Consider the following 24,479-nt stretch of genomic DNA (forward strand, 5'->3'; position numbering starts at 1 on the left):
AGTCAGAATCAATTCCATGACACACAACACCACCTATCTCTCTACTATAATATTTTATATCTTTTGCTCAACCTTTCTTTTTATCCATGTTGTTGCATGTTGCATTGTATGGTGTATCATAATTTATTTATTCATGCTACTATTAATGGATATTTGTTTCTTGTTGGCATTTATTAAAAAATGCCCCCATAAACATTCTTGTACGTGAATCCTGATGCACATATGCCTGGTTTCTCTTGTGTGTATTCCTAAGGGTGGAATTACTGGGTCATGGGCTACACATACCTTTGACTTCAGTAGATAATGCCAAACTTTTCCAAAGCGATTGTACCAGTGTATACTTCTCTAAGAAAAGGTGTTGGATCTCATTAGAATGAGGCAAACTGTATTATTATTGTTAATCATCCTTCCTTGTCTTCCAGGGCAGTATATTTCCAAGCCAGCTGCTTCCTTACAGTAAGTTCTAACCCACTGACTCTTCCCTATAACTTCATGCAGACTTGGAGTTTTTGGCTCAGCATGATTTGTTACCATTAATTGTATTACTGTTTGTCTTATGTGGTAACATGTTAGCTTCTTCCCTGGTAAGACTTAGGGGGACAAACCTCTTGTATCCTTAGCACCACGCATAATTGTTAAGTCTCGGGGTGGGTCACCCCTGCTGATGGTTGAGCCTGTGCATTCAGTATTGTACTTCATTTGGGCAGCAGAGTGGAAGGCGAGAGGATGAAATCTGGAGCTGGACTGCCTGAGTTTGAATCCTGGCTCTGCACTTACTAGCTGTGTGACTCTGACCAAGTTATTTCAAATCTCTGGGCCTCAGTTTTCTCATCTATCAAATGAAAATAATAATAGTACCTACCTCATACGATTGTTGTGAAGATTAAATGAGGTAACGTATAGAAAGTACTTAGAACGGTGCCTGGCATTTCATTGCTTTTATTTATATCTGTTTCAGCTTTGAGGGCAGTAGAGGTCAGTGGTTATGAACATGGGCTGGAGTCAGATGGCCCTGGAATTCAGATTCTGGCTGTACTCTCTCCTGGCTGTATAGGCATGGAAAAGTCAGTTAACCTCCCTGTCATGGATTGAATTTTATCCCCCCCAAATATGTGTATCAATTTGGCTAGGCCATGATTCTCAGTATTGTGATTGTCTACCATTTTGTCATCTGATGTGATTTTCCTTTGTGTTGTAAATCCTACCTCTATGATGTTAATGAGGTGGGATAGGCGGCAGTTATGTTAATAAGGCAGGGCTCAATCAACAAGATTGGATTGTGTTTTAAACCAATCTCTTTTGAGCTATAAAAGGGAGAAGTGAGCAGAGAAACAGGTGAACCTCATACCACCAAGAAACCAGTGTCGGGAGCAGAGCGCACCCTTTGAATCTAGAGTTCCTTTGTGGAGAAGCATCTAGCCCAGGGGAAGACTGATGACAAAGTCCTTCCTCCAGAGCTGACAGAGAAAGCCTTCCCCTGGAACTGAGGTCCTGAATGTGGACTTCTAGCCAATTAGACTGTGAGAGAATAAATTTCTCTTTGTTCAAGCCATCTACTTGTGATATTTCTGTTACAGCAACACTAGATAACTAAGACACTTCCTAAGTCTCAGTTCCTCATCTGTGTAAATGGGTAAGTATCCCTATCTTGTACAGCTGCTTTGAGGATTAAATGAGATGCCGAGGTGCTGAGAGCTGAGTATGGACGCAGCATATGGTAGTTTCAACTTCTCCCGTCTACATGCATACCCTTTGAAGCTCATATTAAAAACCTTTTCCTCCAGGATGGCTGCTTAACTGGATATTTTCTCCTAGGACCTACAGTTATTTTAGCTGGTGGCAGCTACTGTTGCTGCCCTCAGATGCTGGGGGTTAACATTTCATGGGTTGGTCAGGACGTCCCAGCATGTCATAAAGAGCTCAGAATCACAGACCAAGGAATTAATCCCTAATTCAGTAAAGAATGGGGAGACATTGAATTGCCAGGTGGTTGTAAGACAGGAACCAGAGTCTGAAAGGTGCCCAGGTGCCCAGGTGCACTGTTGTTTTTGTTAGGTGCTGTCTAGTTGATTCTGACTCGTAGCCATTCTATGTGCAAGGGAATGAAACAAAACTACGCAGTCCTGCTCCATCCTGACAATTGTTGCTATGTCTGAGTCCACTGTTGCAGCCACTGTGTCAGTCCATCTTGTGGAGGGTCTTCTTTTTTCAGCTGACTTTCCACTTTACCAAGCATGGTGTCCTTCTCCAGGGACTGGTCCCTCCTGATAACATGTCCAAAGTACGTGAGACAAAGTTTTACCATCCTCACTTCAGAGGAACATTCTGGCCGTACATCTTCTAAGACAGGTTTGTTTGTTCTTCTGGCAGTCCATGGTATGTTCAATATTCTCAGCCAACACCATAATTCAAAGCCATCAATTCTTCATTGGTTTTTGTTCACAAAGCTGTGCGAGCCATTAGATGGTGTGCCATCAAGGTGGATTCAAGTGTCTGATGGTTGTTGTGATCACATATTATGGCATTCTAACTGTTCATTTCTTTTTTCTTAAATACATTTTTTTACTTTATCAAAATAATAAAGCACATAATTAAAATAGTTGAAAAAAAAATGGTGCACAGGTGCACTAGGCCCACAAATAGTTGTTCAGAAACCCTAGGGTCTGGCTGGCACTACCATTGGACTCTATCTGATACTTTTAGAAGATAGTATTTGGAGAGAGGGATGCCTAGTACAGTTGTAATGCCAAATTAATTGCTTTTCTAACACATTCCCAAAACACCAGTGCCAAGGTGGTTGGGGTCATTGTGAACTTCACTGTAACATCTCACTATGAATTAATCCCAAAATCAAACCCTTTTTCGTTAATTCTGACTCATAGCGACCCTATAGCACAGAGTAGAACTGCCCCACAGGGTTTCCAAGGCTGTAAATCTTTACAGAAGCAGACTGCCACATCTTTCTCCTGTGGAACAGCTGGTGGGTGTGGAATAGCTGGTGGATTTGAACCACTGACCTTTCAGTTAGCAGCCAAGTGCTTTAACCTCTGCACAACCAAGATTCCTTACTATGAATATACATTAGAAATAAAAATGCATTAAGTACTTGACGCTGGTAGTGGCTCTAAGAACAAACAGAGGTAATAAAATTATGTAGAACTAAACACACGCATGGGGATCCCTAGGTAGGGCACGTAACATGCTGCCCTGCTAACTGAAAAGTTGGAGGTTTGAGACCACCCAGATGCACCTCGGAAGAAAGGCCTATTGATCTACTTCTGAAAAATCAGTCATTGGAAACCCCATGGACACAGTTCTTTCTACTCTCACACACATGGGGTCACCATGAGTGGAATCAACTGGACAGCATCTGATTAAACACATGAACACACAAATGGGTTCTAATAAAACTAGGGAAATCTGAATAAGGTAGGTAAATTGTATCAGTGTCAATATGCTGATTGTGATACTGTATTATATGATTGTGATACTGTATTATAGTATAGCAAAACCAAAAGACCCGTTGCTAGTCAACTCCTACTCATAGCGACCCTACAATGTAAGTACAGTTTTGCAAAATATTATCATCAGGAAGAACTGGGCAAAGTGTACATGTATTTTTTAAACTGCAAGTGGAATCTTCAATTTCCTCAATAAAACTTTCAATAAAAAATGCATTAGTGAAAGTTATGTTTTGTAGAAATGGGCTGCAGTGAGTCACACCCCGCTTTCCTCAGTTATCCGTATTTAGGCACGTAAATCGGCGCCATTATTTATGCACAGGCTTCAACTGGAAGGGCGAGCCGAGGGCCCAGAGGAAGCGGTCAACCGTGCAGGAATTGCTTTGCTACTTCTAAGTACAACTGTAGATTACACGGACTCCCCAAAACTGTAGACAGTTCTGCCCACAGTGGGTCAAGTTTACGCATGTGTTCTGGCTAACTGAATGGGTCACTATGTTACTTTTGTGCCACGACCTCCGAAGGGAGGGTAAAATGTATTTATTTATTTTACTTTGGAAATGAGGTTTATCCACAAAGGCATGAGGTAGCAGGATGCACCATTTTAAAGTTTAGAAAGTCTTTACATGACCCATCATTTTCGAAAAGATGAGTGAATTTTATTCCTTGAGTGACTCGGAAAGGCTGTCAGCTGGGCAGGATTATTACGAACTCTGTAATCAACCTTTCTCTTGTATGCTAAAGGTTTTCTCTTCCTAACAGTAGGACAAACTTCAATTCGAAAGAGAGCCATGAACTTTTGTTGTTAAAGTGAAAGAGGACGGGAAGAAATAGCAGGCTGGGAATCGGCTCCCGGAAAGCTTCCGTCGCGCTCAAGAACCTGAATTTTCAGAAAAGAAACTTGTCTTCCGCACACTCGCAGATTTCCGTGTGTCGGGGGAGCGCTCCAGGCGACTCCCCGGGGGTCTGTGTCCCGGATGAAGGAAACTGAGGCGCGGCAGACCCGGCGCAGCGCCGGCCTCGCGTCCAACCCCAGCAGGGAACCCAGGCTTCCAGAGTCCTCCGCGCGGGCTCAGGCACCCCGAGCCGCCCTCCTCCCGTCCGCCCCGCCCCAGCTCGGGACAAAGCCCGGAGCCCGCGCGGGGAAAGGGAGGGCGGCTCCCGCGGACGCCCTGCTCCCCTCTGGGCGCGAGACTCCGCCCCCTCTCCCCTCCGTGGGGAGCCCGCGCCCCAACCGCTGAGCGGCGGAGGCCGGCCCGCCCCGAGCCCCCATGACGTCACCGGCGGCGGCAGCCCCGCCCCCGGCCGCGGGCGGCCGGCCGCATGACGTCACCAAGGCCCCACCCCTCCGGAGCGAGTTCGGTCCTGGCGTTCATTTCATTCCTGTCCTCATTCCGAACATTCTTAGCATCGCTCGCGCCGCGCCGCGCCGCCCGAGCCGAGCCGAGCCTCTGCAGCCGCCGCCGCGGCCCCGCCGCCCGCCGCGGGCGCCCACCAAGCACTTTGCAGACTCGCTTCCACCCTGCGGGCCAGTCCGCGCGGCGGGGCCCGGGCCCGGGGCGGCCGCGTCCGGGGACAGGCCATGCAGTGAAGCCCCCCCCACACCTTTGCCCGGAGATTCGGGCAGCAGCCCTGTGTGCCCAGCGGGCCCCGGGGCAGGAGCGGTGCTAGGCAGGTGGGGTGGCCCGGCCTGGGGGGAGTGAGCCGGCTCCGAGCAGGGGGCGGGGAAGCGGCGCAGAAGTTTGCCTCGGACTCGCCGGGCGCTGTGGCAGCTTCCTTCGCCGAGGTAAGTTGGCGCGCGGGGCTGATGCTGGGCTGCGGGGGCGCGCGGAGAGGCAGGGGCGGGGGACCAGCGGCGCGTCCCGCTCGGGCCGGCGCTTTCTCTCGCGGCTCTGCTTTGTGTGAGGCGGGCGGGCGGGCGCGCGGAGGGGGCCGTGGCCATGCCCCCCGCACCCCGCCTCCCCGCGCCCCCTTCTAGGTGAGCGGTACGGCGCCGCCGCGCAAGTTGCCGGGACGCGAAGTTGGGCCGCGCGCAGTGGAGCCTGCGCGGCAACAGGCGGCTCCGCGCCTGCCCCCGCCGGCGGCCCTGGAGGCGCCGGGCCGGTCCGTGCGGCGCACACCCGCTGCCTCTCACGCCCTCCTGCACACACACACACACGCACACACACTTAAACACACACACGCGAGCGCGCGCGCGCGCATACACCCTAGGGCATTTTTCACATTTTTTTCGGGGAAGCCAGAAGTTGGGAGCGAGCGCGGGCGGGGAGAGCCGCCGCTGCCTCGGAAGCACGGAGCCGGCCCGGCCCCTCCGAACCTCCCCGGTCGTCCCCAGCGCTGGGGCCCTCAGAGGCTGGCCCGGGGTCTGTGCCGATTTGCGCTGCTGGCGGGGGTTTTGCTCCTTCATCCCAAAGATGAAAGAGGGCACGGTCGTCTTCGCCGCTTGTCCAGGACTGTTGCTGCCGCCGCCTCCGCCGCCGCCGCTTCATTGCACATTCAAGTGGAAAATTTTCAGGAGTCAGCAGAAACATTGTGTCCAAAAAAGACTGAGTCGCAGTTACCACCAAAACCAGGAGGAGACTCTCCCTGGAAAACTTCCCTTCGGTAGGAAATACTGGGGGATTTGTTTGTTTATTAGAAGAGAAATGATCCCCAGGAGGGGAGAAAATCAGGGTGCACTTCTGGTCTTTGTTCGTAGCTACAACACTTGTTTTCAAAAGTCCAGAGGCCCACTTTAAAGAAAGTTCTGTTTCTGTCATTTTCTTTTTTAATGTTTGTATTTTTTTTATATCGAAGTAATATTTTTAATGAATCAGAAGAAAAATGGGGGACCTCATACCTCCCATGTCCTTCCCTCAAGAAAATAAATAAAATCCATATGTAATTTTTTTTGCTCTTTAATTGTCTTTGTTTTTTTAAAGATTTATTTAAAGTTGAATGGTGTCATTGTATAAAAATATTTATGAAACAATGAAATACCAGCCGCCAGCATTTCTCAGGAGGCTTGTTAACTTCTTAGAAGCAAGTGGCTGCCTGTGATTTGCAGAAATGAAAATTGACCTCAGCAAGCGCTGGATACTTAGAGACAGATGATGTCCCGGGAACAGGGAATGTAAAAAGGCCGTGTTTTAAAAGCAGGGCCTTGGAGGGGGCCCAGGTCCTGTGACAACAGAAAGGTCTACAAAACCTATCAGATTACAAAATAGTAAAAAACATAAATATTAAAAATGCTACGGATAATGCAGAGGAACCGGACACACTGTCGGTCACGGATAACCACGTTTCCTCCTTCCCACCCGCCTCCTGGATTGTTTTTGGAAGTTCAGGCAGTCTGATCGCTGGGAGTGTGCTGGGTCCCTGCAGGTGTCTACCTGAATAGACAGGAAAATGAGATTTGCTGCTTTGTCAGTGCACCCAGAGTGGGTGCCTTTCTTTGCCGCCTACCAGAGCCTTGTTGGTCGGTTACACATGGGGGCTTCTTTGCCAGGGTGCTCGGAGGCAGTGGTTGGGAACCGACGTCAGTCGGCGCCCAGTGCTGCTTCCTTTCCCTGTTTGTGCCCTTCTGTAAATATCAGGACTTCTGAGTGCAAGCACATCTTACATGCTTACAAGGGCCAGACTTATATGCAACTTTGCTAAGAACCTTTCCTCTTTAGAAGGAAATAGAACTAATTACAAAGTGACTCAGGAAAGACCGATGGATTAGTTGAGCCTTTGTCAAGGGCGAGGTTTTGAATTGTTGATTATTTTGGGGGGGAAGGCTTATTTTTCTGGTCTCACCATTTCCATAAATGGTCACAGATATTTTTGTTTAGTATTTCTTTGTATGTGCAGTTCTTGAACTGTGAGGTTTCAGGTTTTAAGCAGCGTTTACTATTATTTGTTATTGGTATAAAAAAATGAACTGATAAGCTGTATCCATTACTGATTCTAGCTGATTGTGTAAAAGTGCCAAGGTAGACTATTTTATTTTTACTTTAATGATAAGTATTACTTGATATGCAGTTTTAGGGAAATACTAGAATGTCTTTTTTTTTTTTTAATAAGTTTGAGACAAAACCCAAGTAACACTTTGCCTTGACAGTAAGAGTAAAAAAAAAATATTGTGGGAAAGAATCATTGTGTAAATTTCTCCTCTCTGTCTTCTGTAAAGTAACACAGAACTCCGTCCTGGGAATATGGCTGAGAGTTTACTGGAGGTCCCCTCTCTCTTTTCCCAAAACAAAAACCAGGATGCGCTGTGACATATGCTTTATGAAATGTAATTTAAAGGAGGGGACTTGCCAGCTTAGTTTGAGATGGATTGAAATGAATTTCTCACCGAGAGGAGCTTCCTTGTGTTGTGTACCTAGGCACTAGCAGCAAAATAATTACACTTGAGAAGGAGTGTGTGGAATGCAGTGTAGGGTGAAATCAGCCCCCTCCCCCCCTTTTCCTCTTCCCCTTTTTTGCCTTACACAGCAAGAATTGTGTATTCTTACGATCACTTTGGGGGCCTGGGGGCCCTGGGGGCCGGCACCCCCTTTTATTTAGAAAAAGGACAAGCAATCATAAGGGGAAAAAAAAAAGTTCAAACTTTTTCCTGCTTGAGCTTCAGCATTTTGTAAACAATTTTGAATTTTGTTGGCTCTGACAGTACAGAGCAGCAAGTATAAAAGAGGCCATTTCTTAACAGGAAAATTTGGGAGGAATATACTTGTAGTCATATCACCAGTGTCTGGGTTGCGTTTGTGTTCATCGTTTCATTTGAAATGTCCGTGATGTGAACAGTTAGAGAATGTAGATCCCAAATGTTTGCCAGGCCTTTGAAGAAACGACCTGTGCCATTAACAGTATTTTAAGGCTTTCTGCTTCAGAAATGGATTGACCTCTCATACATGGTGGTTCTACAAGAGCCTGCACATCTGTGGGATTACTTTTCTCTCTAATCTCATGTGTTACTATGTGTTAGTTGTGAGCATAATCATACTGCCTGAAAATGAAAATTGTGGTGTGTTAGCACTCAAAGGTTGATGCAAATAACTACATGTGTGATCCAGTGTACTTAAAATGACCGTATTCACAGACAGTTAGTGGATAACACTTTGAGGCTTGTATTTTAGACACTTTGTCTTGTTCCCAATAAAGAGATTATGAAAAGAAAAAGAAAAATACATCGCCGAGCGAAAGCTGTGCTTGGAGGTTGCATCTGTTTAGCAATAAAACTTGGAAGGTCTGTTTTCTCCAAAGACTGAAGAATTCTGGCCGAAGCCAATGTCCAGCTTTCTCTGTCGAACTGCGGGAAAATCAGAGCCAACCTTTCTGTTGATAAATGCAGGCGTTGCTGCTTCCCCTTTGGAGTTCAGTGAGTGGAACTGCAGCGTGCTAATGTCCTACTTCTGAACTGGGTGAGAAAAATACGTCGTAAGCTTACTATCCTTTGACAAACTTAGGCTCTGCCAGCGGTCTACTTGGAGATTGACTGATGGCTGGAATATCTTTTATAGCTGCATGGCCCTTTTTCTTATTTTATCTGTAGAAGCCACAGATTGCTCTGTGGTATTTAAATTAGATCCCGAGTCAGGTTTGAATAACATCACTGATATAATTTATTCTTTCACATTCATAAAGGTGATAAAATCAAGTAATTCGTGTCCATCCTCAGCACTTAATGTTTCTGGCTTGGACTTTTTGACAGATACTCAATTTAGCTCCTATTGTATTGCAGTTAGAAACCTTGGTGGTGTAGTGGTTAAGTACCATGGCTGCTAACCAAAAGGTCGGCAGTTCGAATCCACCAGGCGCTCCTTGGAAACTCTGTGGGGCAGTTCTACTCTGTCCTATAGGGTCACTATGAGTCGGAATCGACTTGACGGCACTGGGTTTGGTTTTTTTTTTTTTTTGAAATTGCAGTTACATATAAATCTGACACCAGGGAAGTTCTGGTCCTTCCCTCTTCTGGGATAGTTTGCGGAACGCTAGGGTATTTGAACCTAAATGTCTAGGGTGCTTTTGTGCGGAGTTTTGTTTCAAAGCGGTGAACTGTGGAGAGCCGTCAATCCGTATGTAAGATTCTCATTATAAGCTTCCTTGGCCCTGTCCCATATTTGATCTCAGGGTTGAAATTCGATCATTTATTCAGATACTTTCAGGCTCTGTAGTGGTACAGAATAGGAGAATTTTGAAATGCTCACTTCCTTTAATCAAAACAAACGGGATGCCCTGGAGGGTGAGTTTTCAGGAGGGTGTTTCTTACAGGTTGGATCACTCCCAGTCTCAAGCTCTGCTTTTGTCCACTGGCTTTGGCATGGTTGGGAGGATTCTGAAAAATGGTTTCTATAGTCTGGGAGCCCTGAGTGTCTGACTGTGAAACCAGTGGCTTCTCTTCTGATTGGATGGGGAGGGGAGTCCTCCTAGGGGGCTGCTTGTTCTACTTCTGTGGCGGGCCAGGGGAAGGCTCCATCCTGGCTGTACTGGCTTTTCCCCCTGCCTGTTATTTAAGATCAGTATTTACTATCCTAATGCAGTGCTTTCTGCCCTGATTTCACGATTCACATTTGTTTTTAAGGCTTTGTCTTAGGATTTCATTTAGTAGTTTTAGTTCGAAGGACAGGGTCCAGCACTGAAAAATGGGTTTCAAAGAAAAAGCCAACTTATTGGTGAGCAAGTAAAGCATCCAGTGTCTGCAGTGGGAAACTCGGTCGCTTTTAGACATCTGACGGGTTTAGATGTATGTGTAAAGTGACTGAAACACTGTTGACTGGGAATATACAACAGTGACGAGCGCTGTTGTTTTTACTGATACATAAACTGAAAAACTGCTGCTAATGGTGGGAAATGTTAATTATGTGAGAACATATTGAACTTATATTCTCTGGCATGAACTTTTTTAAAAAAAATGCATCAACTGTGCTGCTTTTTCTAATTATCATAATTCAGTTCAGCTCTGCTCTTGGATGGGGTTCAAGTGCAATCTCAATTTAACTTGAAAGGAGGTTTTTTTTTTTTTTAAACTGAATGTTTAAGAAAATTTTAAAAGTTCATCCAAGAATGTTGTCTGCTTAGGTGTGGGTAAGTTGAGAGGGATGAAACGGCTGCCTTTCTGTGATAATGAAACACATCTGAATATTAGGAAAGAGACTGCCCTTTTTTGCTTTGCACCATGTCCAAATCTGCATCTTCTTGCGCATGTTTCCATGGCCAGATGCTATGCACTGCTGAGTTCTCTTTGAAAACCAGTGTTTTTTCCCTCATAGGAAACGAAATAAATGAATGTTTAATTGCCAGCACTGATAGAATCTCTGCAAAGATAGGGAAGCCTTTACAGAGAGTAGAAAGTAGAAAGAAGGAAATGCAGAATTTTCGTGAATTCATTTGACAGAAACCACCATTGATCTTTATACCAACCAAGCCATTAAAAGATGGCACACCCATGTCTGTTCCACTTTGCATCTTGACTCAATGGCATTTTGTGAAGGCAGTCATCTTTGGCAGCGTTCATTCCAGTATACAGTATCATTTACATTTTCCATGACTATTATCTTTTTAAGAGGGAGGGAAAAAAAAAAAAAGCCACTGAAGCCAAAGTGCCCAGTCCTCTGCGGAGTCAGTTTTTAATTGGAAGAAAGAACAACTTCAGGTCCTTTTTGATGATTTTTGTCTAGCCTGACTCCTACTGCTGAAATGCACAGAAAGCCCGCGGAAACCAAATGACTTCATTTGCTCTGGCACTTAAGAACCGAATTCACTTCCATGGTGGTGAAATAAAAGGAGCCAAGTGTTTTAAATAGCCACTCCCCGAGGCCCGCCCGCTGGAGTGTTTTGAGAAAAGCCCATTGTCTGGTTTGCTGCTCGAGCTGGGAGCCTGCTCCCTGGCTCGCCCTCCCCCACCAGGCAGCTCCATTTCTGAAGTTGACATCTGGGTTTCTCTGTGTTCACCTGATACATATCCACACGTGCACACACATGCAGTGTGTATGTGTATATTCTGCCTGTAACATGTATTTTTGACATTGGATATGTGTGTTTCAAGTCCTTACTGGGGTGGAAGAGGCACAAAGCTAATAGCACAAAATAAAATGTAAACACAGTAACTGTGCCACATGCCGCCGCTGCTGGGTTTCTGTCCGATGGTGCTCTCTGGGTAGGCATGCCTATTGTTGTGGCAGCAACAGGCGGCAGAAGTTGGGGCACCATATGGCGGATGTGGGCCTCAGATAAGCTGTCTGGTAATTTAGCTTATCAATAGCATTTTGATATGCTTAGTTTTCAGATCACCCATCACTGTGGCTGGGAGTGTTTTGGGGGCTAACTGATTCTAAAACTATTGTAAGCTGATGATTCCGATGGTGGAATCCCTTTCAGCCCTTTCTCCCTCTCTGCCCTTTCATCTCGAAGTCTCTGGTAGACAATGGTGGTTAGAGGTATAAAGAGCGCCATCAGCTGAGGAACTCTCGGCCTCATCTTGAAATCTGGGAGACTTAGGAGCCCTCGAAGAAATTGCCAGACATTGAGAGAAAAACAGAAAACAAGCTACTGAAAGCCCAAAACCCGCTGCTGTCAAGTTGATTCCGACTCAGAGACCCTATAGGACAGAGTAGAACAGCTCCGTAGAGTTCCCAAGGCTGTAAATCTTTACAGAAGCAGATTGCCACATCTTTCTCTCACAGAGCATCAGGTGGGTTCAAACCACCAACCTCTTGGTTAGCAGCAGAGCGCTTTAACCAGGCAGCACCAGGGCTCCGTAAGCTCTCAGGATTTTATATTGGCAGAGTCTAGAAAGACCCAAATTCAAAGTTTGCTTTCGTTTTAAATGTTGGAGAGGTAAGGTCGATCTACGGGGGCATTTGTGGTTCAGTGGTAGAATTCTCATTTTCAGTGTAGGAGACTTGGGTTCGGTTCTCAGCAAGTGCACCTCTTGTGTAACTCCCACCTATCCATCAGGTTGTGCATAGGGCCCCCATGAATCCGGGGACCCACTCTAAGGCAGTGAGGAACAAGGTTGATTTAGTTCTTTCATATTTTGTTAAAAGGTTTCTAGTTTTATTATGCATTCAGAAGACCTTTAAATTTCTAATTTTCTTTCACCCTTAAATTTTACCTTAGTCATAAAATGCAAAAGGATTAACATCAGTATAATTTTAAATCAGGGGAAGTGTTATCTTTGATATAGGGCCAAAAAGCAGCTTCCTCTGTGGTTAAACCAAAAAAAAAAAAAACCCAACACATTGCTGTCAAGTCTCTTCAGACTCAAAGCAACCCTACAACCCTATAGGACAGCGTAGAACTGCCCCATATGGTTTCCAAGGAGGAGCTGGTGGATTCAAACTGCCAACCTCCTCTATGATTAGGAGTTGTTAAAGTGGGAGATGCTTCCAGAGCACCAATACTCAGGCGTTCAGTGGAGTTGAATCAAAATTAAAATCTCTTTTACAGGTGAATTTACCAGGGTTTGGGCACTCTTGCCTGAGCAGAGCCAATTCAAGTATTCTGCGTACAGTAGATGGTTCAGTGCAGGAGAAAGATGTAGCAGTCTGCGTCCTTAAAGATTATAGGCTTGGAGCCCCTCTGAGGCAGTTCTGCTCTGTCCTATAGGGTTGCTATGAGTCGGAATCAGCTTGACAGCAGTGGATTTTGGCTTTAGGTGGCTCAGTAGAAATTTGATGATGGGCATGGCCATATGCTCATCAGCCTTGTGAAGCTCATTCTGCAAATATTTGTGCCCCTGATATGTGCCAGGCACTGGCGAAGCCAGAGTGAGTGTGACTGCCTTTCCCAGCCCACTGCCATTCGTGCTCTTGCTCACCTGCCCAGCCAGCACTTCACCTTTTCCTGGGGTTGACTTTTGAATTTAACCCAGGGCACAGAGAACCATTTGCATTGTTAATTCGAGGTGGTTCTGACTCTCAACCATGGGCAGCCTCTTTCTACTCCTGTCCCACGGAGGAGCCTCGGCTACCCTATCAGTGACTCCAACCTCAGCAGGTACACTGCACGCTTTCTGCAGTCAGGGCGTCACCCCTGGAGTCTCAGGAGGGCTGGGGTAGGCACACCATATCTGTGTTTCTAAAAAGCCGCATAATAGCATCTCCCTCTGGTGGGCCACTCTTGCTCTAATAGATATTCTAATTCTTATCCTCAGATCCAGTCAGACTAAATCTGGCCATCCTTCCTATCTCTAAATATTTCTGATTTTTCTCCCTTAGGTTTGTGAGGCGATCTATCTAGGAACATAAGATCAGTTTTGGATCAGTTTTAAAAATTAGGCTGCACAAAAATAAGGTTGTGCCCTTCTGTGCAGGAGAAGTAATAAAATGAGCAGAACCACCTTCTCCATGCTTGGCACCCACCTGAGTTATTTGCCCCTTGGGCATGTGGCAGTTGTTTCTGGATGTGACTGCAGAGGTGTGTGTGTGTGTAAGGTCTGCTGGTGAGGGGTTCGAGGGTGATGGTTTTGTCTGGCTGCTTGCAGGGCTTGTATTTTACTGTTGGAGGTTAATGGGGATGCTAGCTAATAGAGCTCCTCGGGTGGTGTCCCTTGGAAGGTGGAGTGAGGGGATAAAGACTCTTTCACCAGTTTTCAGTGTGATCCTGACAGCATTCTAGAGACAAGCCTGAGGATAAACCTTGCTTTCTTCCCCTTTTTTCTCTCTTCCCTCAACTTTGGACACTTTGTAAATCCAGATGCTTCCAGTTTTGTATAGAACTGCTACTTGGCCACCAGACATTAAGACATTTACAGGTGCTACTGTGTGTTGAAGTCCATGGGTGGTCAGCTGCTAACCAAAAGGCTGGAGATTTGAGTCCACCTAAAAGTGCTTCGGGAGAAAGTCCTGGCAATCTGCTTCCAAAAAATCAGCCACTGAAAGCCCTACAGAGCACGGTTCTACACGGACGCACATGGTATCACCATGAGTTGGAGTCAACTTGACAGCAGCTGGTTTATTGTGTGCTGGGGATATAAAAACCAAACCTGTTGCTGTCGACTCGGTGCCAAGTCATAGTGACCGCTATAGGACAGAGCAGAACTGTCCTGTGCAGTTTCCAAGGAGAGGCTGGTGGATTCGAACTGCCGAGCTTTTGGTCTGCAGCCATGCTCTTAACCACCGTGCCAGCAGTGCCCCGCTGGGATTATGGTGATCAGCAAAAGGATGTTAGTGAATGTGATCAGTAAAACTCCTGTGCCCCTGAAAAGTTTACCATTTGGCAAGGGAAATTGCACGTAAGAAGATAATCACAACCCAATGGGAAAATTGTCTGCATCGTATTTCATGAGCTGCAAGATGTATGTTTTTTACATATTTGGCCATTTTTGAAATTGGGACGTTCCCTACAATCATGGCTGACCAGGTGTTGGTCATTACCCGTGATGTGGTTGCACACAGAGCCTGCAGAATGAGTACAGTGGACCAAGAGAAAATCTCGGAGTCAGTAAGGGAGCATTCCTAAAAAATAAACCGTGTCACCAATGCTCTTGGTATCACAGAGGGTGATAGTGTGTGGAAAAGGATGGGCATGGATCACTCTGAGAAGTTGTTTTAGGAATATTTTACCCAATTCATTTTCCTTATATTTTCCTCGTATGCACAAAATTGACATATGATAAAAAGTGTCAATATGTATGAAATAATATTTCTAAACGATTAGCATTCTGACGTGGTTTGTTTCTTAGTGGCATTTCTTAGATGTTGATGAAATCATGCTGCATGTTACAGTCCATAGTGTCCTAGAGTTGTCTGCACATGTATCTGAAAGAATCTGGGAGATTATGTATTCGATCAACAGTGGCTGCTTTGAGGACATGGGATTGGGAAGGGGGAGGGACTTCGATTTTTTCACGGTTTTGTACTTGAATTATTAGGAGCCTGTATTTATGTAGCATCAGAATAAAGGGAAAAAACTTTGTTGAGGAAAGCTTTGCAGAGGAAGTGATGTTGGAGTTGGAGGGTGAAGGAAGAGGGGTGAGTTTGCCAGATGGACGTTTGGAAGTAGAATAGGACTAAGTTGTTAAAAAACAAACAACGACAACAGAAACCCGGAAAACACTTGCCTGAAAGTAAACTTAGCCCTCAAACATCAATAAAGAAGGTTTATTGCCAGTAATGGGGTGGTATAGAACTGAAACTTGGCTAAGAGCAATTGAAAGAACCAAAAAAAAAAAAAAGAAAGAAAGGAAGAAAACTGATTGAAATAGAGAGTAGGAAGAATTTTCCAATACTGATTTGGATAAAGAAGGTAGGATAATGTAAGTTTAAAAACACAGGTTTGGAGTTGGACACCCCTTAGTTGGAATTTTGGCTTAGCCAGCGACTCGTTTTGTGGCCTTGGACACACTACTTCCCCTTCGTGAGCCTCAGTGTCTCCATTTATATATTTCTGTACTGCCCCTACTATATGCCTGACACATGTTCAATAAATAGCAAATTAAAACGTTACCTTCAGTTTCAGCTCTTCAAGGGTTTCCTACTAGGACAGCCTGGACGGTGACTCTTGGGGAACACCCAAGGCTGAGACCCTGGAGAGGCTCAGGCATTCCATAAAGTCCTATACCATTTAATTGCTTTGAACCATACTTTCCCTATTCATAAAATGGGGGAAATCCGTCAGTAAACACATATTTAAGTTCACTCTTTGCTGAGTGGTAGTAGAGATTAAATGGGAATGCGTCAGAAGGTAGGTAGCATGGTGCAGCTTCATCTGTCCGTAGGAAACCTTGCTTGAAAGCCACACCCCTAATTTTGGGGTCGAGTTCTGAAAATTCTTTTATAAGGCGGTTTGTTGAACTTACGTTTTCATAGAGGTAAGAGTGCTTAGGGTCCTGGGCCTGCCTACAAAACCATTGAGGAACGTCTTTGGAGTTCTGAGGACATGAAGCTTCAGGTGTGAGAGAACACAGCCTGCTTAACTTCTCTGTGCTTCCTCAGCTTTCTCATCTGGAAGATGAGGATGACCTTACCTGCTTTGAAGGGCTGTAGTAAAGCTACATGTAGGCTAGAGCTGTGGTGCACCTGCTATTATAACCCAGACCACCCTGATCCTCCAAGTACTCCAGGCTCCAGAATTAAATCTTTGCCCGTCTTATAAAACTACCTTTCTTTGGTACTTAGATACGATTCAGATAATAATTCACACTCATGTGTAAATGGTAGCTCATCCTTTTCGCCAGTGTATTTTCTTTTTAAGAGGATTTTGTGTGTGTGTGTGTGTGTGTGCTTTAGGTGAATGTTTACAGAACAAACTAGTTTCTCATCAGACAGTACACACATTGTTCTGACATTGGTTAGCAACCCCATGACATGTCAACACTCTCCCTTCTCAACCCTGGGCTCCCTATTACCAGCTTTCCTGTTCCCTCCTGCCTTCCAGTCCCTGTCCCAGGGCTGCTGTGCCCCTTTAGTATCGTTTTGTTCCATGGGCTTGTTCGATCTTTGACTGAAGGGCGAACCTCAGGAGTGACCTCATTACTGAGCTGAAAGGGTGTCTGGGGGCCATACTCTAAGGGTTTCTCCAGTTTGGCAGGCCAGCAAGCCTGGTCTTTCTTTTTGAGTTAGAATTTTGTTCTACATTTTTCTCCAGCTCTGTCCAGGTCCTAAAAGAATGTTTTTTAACCCTAGTGGTTAATTCCAGATACTTCTGGGTAGGTGAGCTGAATCCTGTCTGGAAACTCGTGGATCCAGACCTGTGTTTTCAGTGTCAACTGCTCTAGACTGGTCCTCTCCTAGATTCCCAGTTACACTTAAGGGTGTGTCAATGTCTAAAGTGTTTTTAGATCAAGGCCACTCCCGGGGACTGGTCTGAGCAGTTGAGATTGCTTTGTGTGAGACTAGACCTAGACTGAGGACCACCTGCATTTTGTTGACATCTTTTTCTATTGTCTCTTAACCAGCCAGTATAGAATTATAAAATAGTTACCCTGGTTTCCCAGTCTTTAAGAAAAAACCAGTTGCCATCTATCCAGTGCCAACTCATGGTGACACCATGTGTTTCATAGTAGAACTGTGCTCCATAGGATTTTCAACGGCTGATTTTTTGGAAGTAGATCACCAGGCTTATCCTCTGAGGTGCCCCTGGGTGGACTCCAACCTCCAGTCTTCAGGTTAGCAGTCGAGTGCCTGGTTGGAGAGAAAGGCTTTTGGAGGCTTGCTGACTGAAAGTTGAAGAAGGGGGAAAAGATAGCACCAGTTCACAACCTTGTGAGTATACAAAAAACCACTGACGTGTGCACTTATAAAAGGGTGAATTTTTGGGTAGCTGAACTATATCGTAAAAAATAAAACCCTGAATTGAGTTGTCACACAGAATATGTCTGCTGTGCTCACCAAGGTTCCCCAGCCCTCAGCACGTGCCTGACCACACACGCTTTGTTTTTGGTGACCAAGTCATTTAGACTGGTAACTCAGAGTGATGACCTAAGCCTGTGAGAGTTTACGTTTCTACTGGTTTACTGTTTTTAATAAGGAGCCGAGAAAATATGTAGCCCCTTTCAAAGATATCCATTAGAAGTGTTTACAATGGAAGTATTTAAAATGGAAAATTAAACAAGATTTAGGAAGAATAAGTTTCAGTAACGTGGAATGACCGACTCTTCCTAATGATAAATGTTTACCATGTTAACTGCCCTAATGTCTTACACTTTAAACAATTTAAGACTCAATCATAAAGAGGATAAACTAGGCGATCATGATCTGGAAGACATTAGTCCACAAGTCATTCAGTGAACCTTATTTATAAGTTGACTTAAGATGGAAAAAAAAAAAAAAAGGTTAATTTATACCCTGGGTTGTGGGCTCCACTCTGCCCAGTTTGTTCTTAATTTTAATCTGGTCTTTGTTGTTCCTGCCTGTGTCCTCCCACCAGATCCTGACTGTCATTCTCATAATAACTGTTTGTGGCAGTTTTTAATCCATCCGGATTTTCTAGGGAGTTGTCCTTTACTCTTGCTTGTGGCTATGGAAGAGGGAAGTGAGATTTTAGAATTTACTAATAGAGTGTCCACCCACCTCTTGGCCTGGTACAGTCCTGGGTTCTGCTTCTTTTCTTGGTACTCCTTTATAGCACTCCCATTTACTCTCAAAAGTGTCCTGGTTTGAATGATAAATTATACGGTTATTCTATTAATAGGAAACCGTTGAGGAATCTGGCTGACTCCTTTTCATTAAACAGAGTAGAGAGAAAAGTCTGGGCAGGAGGCTTTTTTGATGTCTTGGTGTTGCATTCATGGCAGTGTTATACCTCAAGGAAGGCCTGGGTTATTTCTGAGACCAGAGCTCCAGCAAAAGGTAAATTTCACAATACAGCTTTTCCAACAAATCTGTGCTAGTTTCAACCAAATTGTTTCGAACCCGCTGCTATTTGTGGATCAATTCTTAACATATTTTTTTTTTTTTTAAAGTTTCTCATCATTCATAGGAGTGATTCAGCCTTGGTTCATTTCCTTTTAGGCTAGCAAAGTTTAATTTAGAAAGAGGTGTTTCCCGGTGGAATTCTGAAAGGTTTGTACTGGGCGAAGTTTCGGGTTTTCAGATCACATTTTAGAACCTGATGTTTCAAAGTCTCTTACTGTTGTTCATTGGGAGACTGCGTAGCGATGAACCTAAATATATAAGGCAGGAAAAATTGGGTGAAATTTTAGTACTTTGCTTAAAAGCCAAAGTAATTTTAATGACACTGCTCAATTCCTGGTGACTCTGTTGCCACCATGATTTTTCAGTTATTTTATCATCCTTTTTAGGCAGTGTCTTTGGGCAGGAGCAGGGCTGTGCAGTCCAATATTGTGTCTTTTGGGTTTGGCTGAAACAGTGGTGTCTGGACTTTGCTGTTGAGATCTCAGCAAGAGAACTGTCTCCTTGTTGGGCCAGTTCACTGGGAGGAGGAGTTCGAGAGTCCTCAGGTGCTAAGCTCTTGATCCCTCCACATCCAGCTCATGTGGAAGGCAGGCCTGGTAACCTTGAACAAGTCACTTGAAAACTTTTGATTTCTGTTTCTGGGAAGAGGATGCTGGGTACCTGCCCCGCTTGTCTGGTTTTATGCTGTGCTTTAGATGAAGAAGATAAAATGTGTGTGAGTCCTGGGAACTCAGGCAGACAAGTTTGGGAGAACTGTGCTGCTGTCTGAGTTATTCCATCCCCAGCCCCCATGCTTCCCTCCCAAAGCCAGGTTTTGTGGAAGAGGAGCAGTATTGCCGAGTTTACTCCTTAACTCCTCTTTCATTTGTGCCGGTTCCTGGGCTGCTCTGGGAGAATTTGGATGGGAAGAGAAGGATGGCAGGCCAGTCTCTGTATGAAGCCCATTCTTCAGCATCACTTCATTTAAACTTTGAAGTTGCATTTGTAGTTGAGGAAGGTGAAGCGCGCAGAGAGGTTTAGCAAGCTGTCCAAGGTCACACAGCTAGTCAGTGACAGGATCAAAATGTGAAGCCAGTTCCTAGTTCTGTGTGATTCCTTAGCTGCCAGGTTAAAAAAGGACTTCATATTATGCCAGCCGTCAGGTTTTATTGTGACATTTGAATGGCGTTAAGATGGATTATGACATTGAAACAAAGGTAGGTTTCCCCTCACTCAGTGTATCTGCCCAGAAAAGGGGGATCATAATATTTTTGTTTTGCTTTCTATCGTCAATACAAAGATGTAATGGAGATACAAAGCAAAATACCGAGCCTTTCAAAGAGGACTTGTCTCACCCCTGTCATGGTGACAAAGGGACAGGGTTCACCTCTCCGCTTTAGTTGCAGTCCTCAAGGACTGTGGGGAGACCCAGTTGTCCCACCCCCCGCAAGCCCCTCTAACTGGTTATGCTAAGCGTTGAAAATAGGAGCAGTAGGGTCTGAGGTGATCCAAACTGCTCTGTTGGGGGTGAGGGGAGGCAGACTTGGTTTGAATGCTTGGAACCAGACCTGCCAGTTTATCTGGTTTTGCTTTCGAATGTACTTCTTTGGCAACCGAGTCAGAATAAGTTAGTGCCCCCCTCTGCTACCTGAAGACCTCCTGCTGGGATGAGGTTTAGACAGATGACCTTGACTTGATTCCTTGATAGTGGGAGTGCTTGGGAACTGGGAAATGGGGTGGATTTCTCCCTTCCAATCCAGGTGACCAGGTGATGGTGGCTTAAGTGATGGGCATTGGTGGAGGAGGTAGGGAAGAGAGAGTGAAATGCTCTTCCTTGGAGCCGGTCACAATCAAGTCTCTGAAAAACACATTAGTAGCTTTGAAATGGAGGTTGCGATGGGTTGGCTATCCATCTTTGACATCTTCCCTGGGTTTTGGAGAGAGGGAGTGGGCCAAGTGATACTGTCTCTTCCTCTTGTCCACCTAGTTCTGGTAATTCCGAGCTAACGGATTTTGGGTTCATTGATTGCCAGTGTTTGAGACTTGTGCTCTCCCCATCCTTCCCATTCCTAGCTCGCCCCCATCTTACAGTCTTCGTACATTTCCCAGACGCTTTCTCGGTACTTCTGTTCTTGGCTGTGGCTGTTGCCCTAAGTCTGTCCAGTTCTCTATAGCACTTGATCTGTTTAGCAAAGTAGTCTGAAAGCATGGCTTTGAAGTCAGAGCATGGTTCTAGTCCCAGTCCTGCTTATTGGCTGTTTGCTCTTGGGTGGGTTGTTTACTAATCTCATCGGGCCTCTGTTTCCTCATCTGCAAAATGAAAATGGTAGTACCTTCCCGGGTTGTGAGTTTAAAGTGAAAATACAATGAAACGTGGTGAATGGCCTGGCACACAACATAGCACACAGTAAACCTCTCCATTTCCCCGCCCACCCACCCACCAACCGGTTCAGAAGTCTCCTTCCACCACTCTCCAGTTCTCCGTCCAAGATCCTGAGGGTTTCGTCTGAACTAAAATGGACCTGTCTGACAGGAGCTCATTTGTTTGCTTTTCCGTCTTCCTCTGGGTTTTTAGTTTTAAGCTTTTTCCCTGCTTCCCCTCTTGCTAGATTTCCTGCTCTCCTTTTTTCTTCAGGCAATTTAACTTTTGCTTTCATGTTTTCTGTTTTTCCCACCAGGAAAACACACACACATACACGTGCACACACACCCTGCCCCTCCACTTTTCACCCTCTCTGCTCTTATCACCTTCAAATCTTAAGGGGTTCTGTCCCTGCAGTCGACTAGGTTTCACCAAAAATGGTCATCAGAAAAGCAGCCTCTTCTCGGTTCTGCCTTCTTTAACACTGGAGAGCGTTGCATCTTTTGGCTTATAGAGTTCCCAGCACTCTAAGGAGTTGTTACTATTTTGAAAAGACATAACTCATTCTGATTCCCATTATGCTTACGAATTTGTGTCTCCCTGGAATTACACACATTCCCTCCACTTGACCAGCTCTTTGACCTTGGGCAACCTCTTTTCATCTTTCTGAACCTTAGTTTCCTTACCGGTTTAATGGACGTAGTAGGACCCTCCTCATGGGTTAAAATGAGGATTAAATGAGGATTAGCACAATGCCTGGCAAAGAAGTAAATGTTCCATAAATGTTAGTTGCTGATTATGATTGTGATTATAATTGGGATTGTGAATTAGAGTTCCAGGTACCTCTTTCCACAGCGTCTTTTTCTCTCTCTGAAGGAGAGGGGCAGAAACAGTGTCCTATTTTTATTTTAGATTTCAATGTAAACATTGAGTACAGAAGGTGCAACGAACCTCCACGCACCCATTGTCTCAGCAGCGATCATCAACTTGTGGTCACTCTGGTTTCTCCCAAACCCCTGGCACCTCTCCCACTAGATTATATTGAAGCAGTCCCAGGCATTATACCATTTCAGCTGTTAATTTCTAAATATGTATTTCTAAAATATGGCTTTTAAAAATATGTATAACTATATCATTATCAGTCCAATGTTTTAACAGTAATTCCTTAATATGAGATAACCCAGGTACTCTGAATTTCCTTGGTTGTTTCATAAATGTTTTCCCACAGCTGTTCATTCAAATCAGGGTCCAGACAAGATCAGTAGGCAATTTGGTTGCTATTTTTCTTAAAACTCTTTAATCTGAAGATTTCCCCTCCCCCCCTTTTTTCTTGCTGTTTATTTTGTGTAAAAGCCCCATTGTTTCTCTTGTAGAGTTTCCCTTATTCTAGATTTTGCAGTTACATCGCCATGGTGTTTTTTTTATCATGTTCCCCTATCCCCTGCCCCATTTCCTGTACATGGGAATTTAGCTCTAGAAGCTTCATCTGATTCAAGTTTAATTTTTTTTTTGGTAGGAATATTTCACAGCTAGTATTCCACCAGGAGACACATAATGCTGAGTTGTCTGTCTCTGTGATTTTATCAGCCATTGATTGATAATTCCTGTCTGTAGCTGTTATTGTTGGAAACCCTGGTGGCATAGTGGTTAAGTGCTACGGCTTCTAACCAAAGGGTCAGCAGTTCAAATCTGCCAGGCGCTCCTTGGCAGTTCTACTCTGTCCTATAGGGTCGCTATGAGTCGGAATTGACTCAATAGCACTGGGTTTGGTTTGGTTTTTTTGGTAGCTGTTATTTCACATGGGCTTTGTAAATTGGTAGTATTCCAACTCTCTCATTCCTTTTTCATTTGTTAGCTGGAATTCTTCCAGAGAGAGACATTCTCTTATCAACTATGTGGTTAACCTGGCATACAGTTTGTACGGGAAAGGTGGGTTTGTTGTTTTGTGTGTTTATCATTATTATGCAATCATGGATTTTAAATTATTGAATATGTTTGAATCCATTGCAGTTACTTTTTTTTTTTTAATGCTCAAATGGGTACATCTTTGGCCAATGGGAATTTCTCCGTTGACTCTTGTGTCCTTTACGTGTGGCCCTAATAGTCTTTAATACCCTCCTTGCTATCCATTCTCTCCTTGTGTTATTTCCTCTCCTAGACCCAAGGTGAGCCATTTCTGTGAAGAGTTTTGTTCCTTTTAGTGGGAAGTGATATTTCAAGGCTATAATGTGGGAGGTGATAGGGCTTTTCCCTTTTTTTTTTCCTCCCACTCCCTGGGTTAAAAAATCCCTTGTTCACCTTTAGAAGTGGGTTCCACCACTGTGTCAGCTCTTACCCATGCTAACAGCTCTCTTTGCACACATTTTTCCTGCTTGGCCTCTTTGGCTCTCATTTGCCATGTCCACACTCGTGCTTGCCATCTTGTCTTTTCCTTCCTTAAGGAAAAGGCCAAGCCAAAGAATCCTCTGTGGACAGTTCATGGTTTGACTCTCTTTCTGGAGGCCAAAGCTGACATTAATTTAGGCTTTACAGAGTCTTTGGTCATTGCCTCGCGTTGTGTCTACTGGATAGTTTGTTCTAGCCCTTGTATAAATAACCAGAAGGTGAGAGATTCCTTATCTTATTACCACACTGAGCCATTTAGACCGCAAAGCTATATTTTGATGATATTGTTGGGCTCATTTACGCACATCTGTTTCAATAAAGACTTGTTGAATTAAGCTTTGTGTCTTCCCCTCCTTCCAGGTGTTTAAAATAGAGTATGTTTAATGTCGTAGTCATTTGAAGAATTTATCATTAGTACTTTATTTTTATAAAGGTATTTTTTTTTAATCTTTGTAGTTTTTAGGCAGATTTTTGCGCTGAAATTCTCAACTCAACACAACGATTGTTTTGTTGTTGTGAGAATGCAACAGTAAGCCCATAAGTCTAAAATGAGTGTTTTTTGTTTGAGTCCGCTATTAGACTTATTTTTAGTAATTCCTGTCTTTGCTTCTTGGAAGTCGTTTTATGCCCATGTTGGTGCATCACAGAATATGCACTTAGGAAAAAAGAAGCTCATTTTAAAGACAAGCTGTAATTCTCTCTTCAGAGGTTCCATTCAGGCCTGGAGTTTCAGCTTCAGTAATACTTTTTTGTTTTGTTGGTGAAACAAAGCCGTATGCGTTCCTAGTCCAGCCAACACAGCCTCACAACAGAATGAGTGAATAGTCCTGAAATTATCATCATTCACGGCATCCCTGAGAAATTAACCAGTGTCTTGGACTGAAATTTTGGGTATACACTTAAAACCACCCCCCCCCCTTTTTTTTAGGCAGCAAGTTTCATTTAATGGTTCTTCTATGTTAAGGAAAG

The 24,479-nt window shown here is 44.5% G+C and overlaps 1 protein-coding gene across 6 annotated transcripts in view; it reads left to right on the top strand.

The window, feature by feature from the left end:
• The first annotated feature begins 5,145 nt into the window (after positions 1 to 5,145).
• TEAD1 (TEA domain transcription factor 1) overlaps positions 5,146 to 24,479 on the top strand; it is a 299,630-nt gene continuing 280,296 nt past the window's right edge. For 3 of the 6 annotated variants that reach the window (XM_049890427.1, XM_049890426.1, XM_049890428.1), the window contains exon 1: positions 5,454 to 6,065. The gene's annotated coding sequence lies outside the window, so the exon portion shown is untranslated. Of the gene's footprint in view, positions 5,248 to 5,452; positions 6,066 to 24,479 lie in introns of those variants that run through there. The other 3 variants (XM_049890429.1, XM_049890431.1, XM_049890424.1) reach the window with 2 other exon arrangements.

This window comes from Elephas maximus, chromosome 7, assembly GCF_024166365.1.
Source record: "Elephas maximus indicus isolate mEleMax1 chromosome 7, mEleMax1 primary haplotype, whole genome shotgun sequence".
NCBI lineage: Eukaryota > Metazoa > Chordata > Mammalia > Proboscidea > Elephantidae > Elephas > Elephas maximus.